We start from the raw sequence: 7,625 nt of genomic DNA, 5'->3' as shown, positions 1-7,625 counted from the left end.
AATTTTTGTTTTTATTGTCTTTATATATATACAATTATATTTCATATATACAGCGCATTTTTGAAAAAACTTTTTTTCGCTCAGTGGAGATGCATTTTATTCCCCAAGACCTAACGTTGATGATCAATTCAGTTGTGAAAAGAAAATCAGATTGGAGTTATAACGAGTTGTACATTTCTGGAATACCAGAGAGGTTAATTGTCCTCTGAATTGTTTGTGATGACCATCTTGTATCAAACGACCCAGACCAGTCTGGTGGAAGCAGGACAGATACGTAGGTGAGTGGGTTGATGAGTTCTGTATCATGTTCCAGGTAGTAAACCCAGAAAACCCAAAGAGACGGTCTAGTTAGTCGGGTTGTGTTAATTAATTCTGGTGGAAATTTAGAGTAGATCAGAGTCCATGTTAAATTGGAGTGAGTCGGAAGTTGTGTTTGAAGTAAGAACCGCATTATTCCGAAATGTAAATGTCACTCTAAAAATTCTGCATTATGTTGGAAATATTTCCAGGGCAGTGGCATTGAATTTTATTTAGCGAGACAAAGCTCATAAACTCTCGAGGCGTTTGCTCAGCTCAAAGGAATATATTAGGTATTAAAAAAATTAAAAATATTAGATATTTAAGGGCTCGGAAAATAAAATTTTCATAACGTGCATGGTTTTTCAATCGAAAGATAAATATTGTTATCTAAAGGAAACAAAAATATAATAAGAGAATAATGAAAAATTAATGGTTTCACCCACTAAAGTTGGTCGCTCAAATAAATATAAATGGATGGATCTGAAACGTGAGAATTTTTTTTTAATTAATCAATTTACGTGGCTACAGTCATTTCTTTCTTCTACGGTAGTGATTCCGATTGATTTGTGATCAATTTAAAATATTTAAAATATTAATAATGAACGTTTGCGAAGAAAAAAAATTCTTAAAATTTTCTTCAGTCCCATTCCCTAGCAGGTCTTTACAACTACTTATTCCACCCATCTCCCCCTGTACCGCAGTCGACTATGTACCAAGGAAAAACCTTGCCTGAGGAGAAAACTTTTTGGTCAAGTACAGTTGTCTCTTTTACTGGACTTTCGCACGACAATGAAACCGAGAAATTAAAAAAACAACAAATTGGTATCAACGAGCATCTAGCTCACACCTTCCGCACGCCAGCCATTACCGCCGGTTGTAAAAAATAAAATGAACAAAAAATAATAATAATAAATTTGGGATTATGAAGGCTATTATACACTGATAGAACAATTAATTTATTAATTTATTAATATTAATTTAGTAGTTGTAGGTGTTCCCTTCGAAAGTTCGGGAAGAACAACGAGCCTTCCGGTCATTTTGCACTCTGCACTTGGATATAATTAATAATAATATATTTATTATTATTAAATATTTAATATTATTAAAAAATTAAATAATAATGTATTATTATAAGAAATAGATTTCTGTTGACCTTTGCTACAGATTTGGATTACAAAAAAGACACGCGATAAAGTTAATGATTTTGTCGAAATTGGTGATTCTGTCGATATTTTTGTTGACTCTGTCGGCGTGCTCTAAAAAACCATGAAATTTGTAACCTATGATTAATGCGACACCTACTGCGCACTCCGTGCGCCGAATTTGAATTTGGCGGTTTGAGTTGACGAATCAGGAATTAGTCCTACGCGTTTCGAGATATTTCGACTCGGGCGAACTTCATTTTTCTGTTTCTATTTTCATAATAAGGACGCGATCTACTGCGCACCCCGTGCGCCGAATTTAAATTTGGCGGTTTGAGTTGACGAATCAGGAATTAGTCCTACGCGTTTCGAGATATTTCGACTCGGGCGAACTTCATTTTTCTGTTTCTATTTTTATAATAAGGACGCGATCTACTGCGCACGCCGTGCGCTGAATTCAAATTTGGCGGTTTGAGTTGACCAATGAGGAATTAGTCCTACGCGTTTCGAGATATTTCGACTCCGGCGAACTTCATTTTTCTATTTCTACTTTCATAATAAGAAATACCGTAAACGGTTCTTAATTTTTTTAATGTTTGTTTTTTTACTTCATCTTTTTTTACCTCTTGTTATATTTCCTTAGTTTATTTTGTATTATCCCTGTCAGTGGTCTTCGGTCTTAAAAAAAATAAATAAAATATTATTCCACCTTGACCCATGCTCTTCCACAAACATAACCGCACTCGTCTACTCCGCTGTTTCATCGGAGGCCTTTGTTCGGCTTAACAAATCATTTACTTTAACTGCGAATTCGTTAACCATGAACCAATGATAATTGATGTTAGCGCATTTCAGTCAAAGACGCAGCTTTCTTAAGAGCATCCGCTTTGATTGATTACAAAAATCTCCGGCTAATGAGAGACAACATTTAAAAGGAACGACGAGTATTAACTATTAAAAAAGTGATCCTTATATCAACCGAAGTGCAAATGATCCAAATAAATCAATCTCTGAATAATAAACGAATCGTGTAAAATCAATCAGCGCACAAGAACAATCGACCTGCATTAAAATTGAACAAAAAAAAAATGTAAAGAACATTCTATTTAAAGATCTGAAACTAGATTGATGATAATTGCATTGGAGGCGCACAAACAACATTAGGTAAAGTCGATAGTCCAAATTGGGTGCGTTGGAGATTTACTGGGCTTTGACTCGTACTGTCATTTATGGTAATGGTGTTTGACTCTAAAGAAGTCAATGCACGAAGGCACTCGGCTTCAATTGGATATAAACACTAACGATCAGAAAGTGGAGTCAGATGGCTGAGAGAGAATGAAAGAGAGAATAAGCATGGTCGATCGAGTGGCTTTATTAGGAGGTCCAAGATTACTGCATGGAGGAGTACTACAGTAGCCCAACAGCTACTTGGTAAATTCATTTTAGCATACGGTCAGTGGCATGTGCATGCAAACGAGCACAATTCCATTGGATTTTGCCTTGTGGAGGTCGTCTAGTTGTAGAACTCGTTCCTCGGCTGATTTGCTGGTGACTCCGAGCTGAATCCCAGACGTAGATCTCCTCGAGGAGAAAGAGGGAGTTACATCGGCTATTGGGGTTATTTTTAGAGAGTCGGGGAGAATTTATCTCATCGATCAGAACGCAGGGAACATATTGAATCATGGATACCTTCAACTATCAGCATCTTCTCAGCATCGGACAATCAACGCGAACGCTCATGATTGTCTAAATTAATATCTCTAATCGCAGAATGATCAACGGTGAACGCTTGATGTGGAAATAATGTCTTACCTGCAACAGAGAGAATAAAATGAACATTAGCAATTTGAAAATCAAGTACATGACAATTACAGTTCTATAAAATTGCTTGCTCATTTCCTCGCGATAAAATCGAATGGAAAACGCAGAATAATTCAACAAACCGGTGTTTGTTTCTGAGTTAGTAACATAATAAACCAGACAGATAATCCCTGAGTGTGGTGCATCATAATTTACGTGTGCAATAAAATCACAAAGTGGATGGAATGAAGGGTGGCTGGATTGTCTACGTAAAGAGGGTGTGGGATGAAAATTGACACGTTTTCTCCTCCACCCACCCAAAAGGGGGAAACCCAGGGAATGAAGCCAAGGAAGAGCTCGAGGCTACGTCTCGCTAGACCAGCGAGCCGATTCGTAATGCTGCTAAATCATCCGTGCTTGTGTGGGTGTTTGGTTGGTAAGTCTGGAAAAAAGAATAACTAATCTGTCAGGTTTGTGTATCACACTAACACTATTTACCCTGGCATCTAACGAACCGGGAGAAGCCTCGATAGATCATGCCATCCACGACCACCACAAGAGTTACTTCCTAGATCCCACTCACTTGTCGCTACATTCTTTTCTGCATGTACTAATATTTTATCGAAGCTTTCAAGGATGCAGTTACAAGTGCATGATCTAGAATTAAGCTACTCCGGCAGTTCGTAAAAATTAACCAGTTGTAAACTTTTTTTAAATTGAAAACACGATTTTCTGAAAACGGCTCAACTGAATAATAGGAAATTTTGAGACGGGATTAATCGAAGAAATTGGATTTGCGATAATTATTTCAATTTTTGTTTACCATTTTTCAGTAAAATTTGGTTGACAAACGATTTTGTTTGGAGGACGTTCGGTAAATCGTCTACAGGTACAGGATATATCAATATTTATCAATAATTTAAGGGCCATTAATGATTTATTGATGTCACTATCTGAATAATTATTATTTGCGATTGTTCCACTCATTATGTTATTTAACTCGTCAGACGATTTCTCATTTCTTTGTTATAACAATCTACAGCTATGAATATGAATTATTAAAAATATTCCGCCTCTTTAAACCAAAATTATTGTTTTTCTGGTTGTCCGACAAATTGTTGATCGGTTTGACGCACAAAAATACACTTAATGATTTGCAAAATGTCATGATTGTGCAACAATTTCCCCGCATTTTCGAATCTTTTAAAAAATTCAGAAAACCCAAAAAACATATAATAATTATTGAAAATTATTTTGTAAGAGCATCCTTAACTGGCATTTCTGTGTACAAGATTCAATCATCGAAACGTACGGGACATAAAATTTTAAATTTACTTTTAGTTTTATTTTTTAATTAAGTTTTTGAATTATGAAACAGCGAAAGAGCAATGGAGAAATTATGAAGATTGAAAGTAAATGACTTGTCTCAACGTCTTGTTTGCATATCAAAGTTTTTACTCAACTTCTGTCAGCATCATATTTTTTACCATTTGGTCATAACTACCTGTCATGTATTCCATATATTAACATACATTCTTGTGGACAAGCTAAAATCAGAAAACGTGATTGATAGTAAATGTTTACAGTTGGAAATTGAGTTTTTGACGGATGAACCGTCAGAACAATGGCCTAAAATTTATGCAGACTGGTTAAATGCCAGCAGTACCAAATTGTTTGAGTACATAATAAAATACTGATGTTTTTCTATTTTTATTTGCAATATCTATCGCGACTTCGTAATCATTCGATCACTAGGTGTCATGTAGTCAGTATATCGAAGAGAATTCTTGCGGACAGCCTTAATCTTGAAATATGATTGATAGCAAGTGTTTACCGTTGCATGTTTTCAAACCAATGATCAGAACAATAGCTAGAAATTTATGCAGATTATAGTCAAATCATTGGTAGTAACAAACTGTTTGTGCAGATAAACTGTCAATAAACTGTCAAAGTTTTTACTCTCAAACAAACTTGACCACGAAAATTTTTCATTGCCAGTTCATGACGAGACGTTTGGTGTAAATATTCAAAATAATTGTTCCCCTCATCCTGTTATTTAAAATACCACAATAAAATGAAGTACAACGTTTTGCTTTTTCAGGTATCAGTGGTCATTTACAACTAACAGTACCAACAACACACGACTTGATTCACCAGAGAAAAACGAAACGTGAATCATGGTAATAATACCAAATGTGCACAGCAGGGATTGTAAAAAGTAACCGTTATTTTTTGAGATGAATAATATATAAAAGATTTTGCATGCATCAAGGAAATACGTACTCATTTTATAATGGCAAAGCACCTGAGATTTCATTGCAACGGGTTGAACCTCGCACTGAGTAATTGAATATAATTTAAAGACTCTTGATTCATGGTAATTTATATTATTGAAGTTTGCCATGAGTGTGGGACAGATGGAGGTTGAGTTTATTGGTTCTTTATGGACAATGGGTTTATGAGTTTTGCTGGTGTAATTCTCTTCTTGGGAAGGAGGGGATAGAAAGAGGGGAAATGGGAGAGGAATGGAGATACTTTGGACAGTGATTTTTTGTTTGGTACTCGGTCACGCGAGAAGAATGGTAATGCTTTAAGAAAACGATGGGGGAATCATGAAGGTGGGGAAGAATAATCGAGAAACAGTAAACATCCGGCTTCGTGGAAGTAAAACAATCAGAGGGGATTTCTTTTGTTCGACAAAGGAAAAATACGTAATTATTTAGTCGATGGATTCAGCAGTCTTGCATCTTGTAATGTCGAAATCTATTATTTATTTTTCGGTAATTATTTGATAATCACGGAGCTGACCTTCAGCAATTGAATGACGGAATGGGCGCGGCTAATTATTAGGCGAGGTAAGGTCCAAAAGTAATAGAAAAAATCATAATGAAAACAAATAATTACTGATTATTCTAACTCTATTTATATTTAAAATTAATTTCATGTATGAGAAATTAGTCATTACGTTTGAATTATGTGTCAATTTTTTATTTTAATATTTTAGATGTTTCTTCGTAAATTTTGGTTTTCAATGTTCTGACGAATATTTTTTTGTCACTGATATTTTATCGTCGATATTTTGTTGTGATTCTAAGTTTTTCGAAGAAAAAATTGACAATAAAGTTGTGGCCCTCAATTCAAAAGAAATGTGTAGAAAAAAATATTATTTTTTTGCAACAACAGGACAAAGAATAATTGTCATAGGTCACTTAAGTTCACTCTCGAATTAATTGGATATGTTGTAATCTGTGAATGGTAGGTTTAATGAATATTTATATTATTTATTGAGTTCTGAAAAAAAATAAACGTTAATCGGGGCCATCTGTGAATTTATTCATTAAAGTTTTGTATTTCGCGCGCACGTCTTTTCCTAGAACCGTTGGAGCGCAGCTGATCCATCTGCGCACGCAACAATTTCCATCGAATTAAAATTTCCCCAGTGTTTTGCGGTATTATTACTAATTATTATTAAAAATTCTGCGTACAGCAGTATTGTCAAAATTCATGAAAAGTAAGATTCACATTTTTCAAAAGTTTGTAAAAAAAAAATTGGACAAACACTTAGGCGCAGTAATTTCCCATTTTCAAAACTAGTTTCTTACCTAAACAAGAAGAATCCATTTCTAGAGTGTGGGATTCATTTCTTGGAAGGCATTTCATATTAAAATTTTGTTTTTTCACAAGCTCCACTAAAACGTGCAATGACTGCAATAAAACTTGCACTATTTTTTATTTATATTTTTAACGGAATTCGTTGCAAATTTTTGCAAGTACTTGCAACTGGCCATCGCCCGAGTCATCAGCCAAGTATTTCCATATTTATGTACAATAACTGTTAATAAGAGTAAATATGTAAAACATTTACAAAAAGAAAAACTAAAGATAATTTAGCTTTGCGCAGTGACGAAAGAGATGGCGATGACAATTTTGAGAACAATGCGTATGTAGTGGGATGGTATAATATAAAGGGATGAAACGAAGTAAGAGGAGTTACAGATTTTTTTTTTAATATTTACGAGATCTACTGCGCACTCCGCGCGCCGAATTTGAATTTTGACTTTGGATTCGAGTTGACCAATAGGGAATCAGCCTTACGAGTTTCGACTCAGGCGAACTTCATTTACCCATCTCTGCTTTCATGATAAGGATTATTGGAGTCTTGGTATGTTTTTTTTTTGAAAATGTGAAAATGTGATTTAAAGATTTTTATGGGCATTTCTTTACAGTATTCCCATTTTTCATGACGTTCCATGGAGTAACGTCAAATACTTGCCAGTTTTTTCACTCTTCCCCGTAAACTTTTTTTCAGTTTGAATGGCAAGCGCGAGTACATTATTCAAGAGCACACATGTTTCGTTCTTTCTCATTCATCCTTATCCAGGC

The 7,625-nt window shown here is 34.9% G+C and overlaps 2 protein-coding genes across 5 annotated transcripts in view; both read right to left on the bottom strand.

Moving 5' to 3' along the window:
- Positions 1–7,625, bottom strand: part of jvl (javelin-like) — a 99,364-nt gene that overhangs the window by 55,652 nt on the left and 36,087 nt on the right. The gene's annotated exons all lie outside the window — the stretch shown is intronic.
- Positions 2,072–7,625, bottom strand: part of LOC105272389 (uncharacterized) — a 38,904-nt gene continuing 33,350 nt past the window's right edge. Inside the window, exons 6-7 of one of the 3 annotated variants that reach the window (XR_892750.1) lie at positions 3,132–3,254; positions 2,072–3,023 (exon numbers count right to left, since the gene is read on the bottom strand). The gene's annotated coding sequence lies outside the window, so the exon portion shown is untranslated. Of the gene's footprint in view, positions 3,024–3,043; positions 3,255–7,625 lie in introns of those variants that run through there. The other 2 variants (XR_892749.1, XM_011314507.1) reach the window with 2 other exon arrangements.

Source organism: Fopius arisanus, unplaced genomic scaffold (assembly GCF_000806365.1).
Source record: "Fopius arisanus strain USDA-PBARC FA_bdor unplaced genomic scaffold, ASM80636v1 scaffold00168, whole genome shotgun sequence".
NCBI classification, from domain to species: domain Eukaryota; kingdom Metazoa; phylum Arthropoda; class Insecta; order Hymenoptera; family Braconidae; genus Fopius; species Fopius arisanus.
This window is presented reverse-complemented; position numbering and strand designations above follow the sequence as displayed.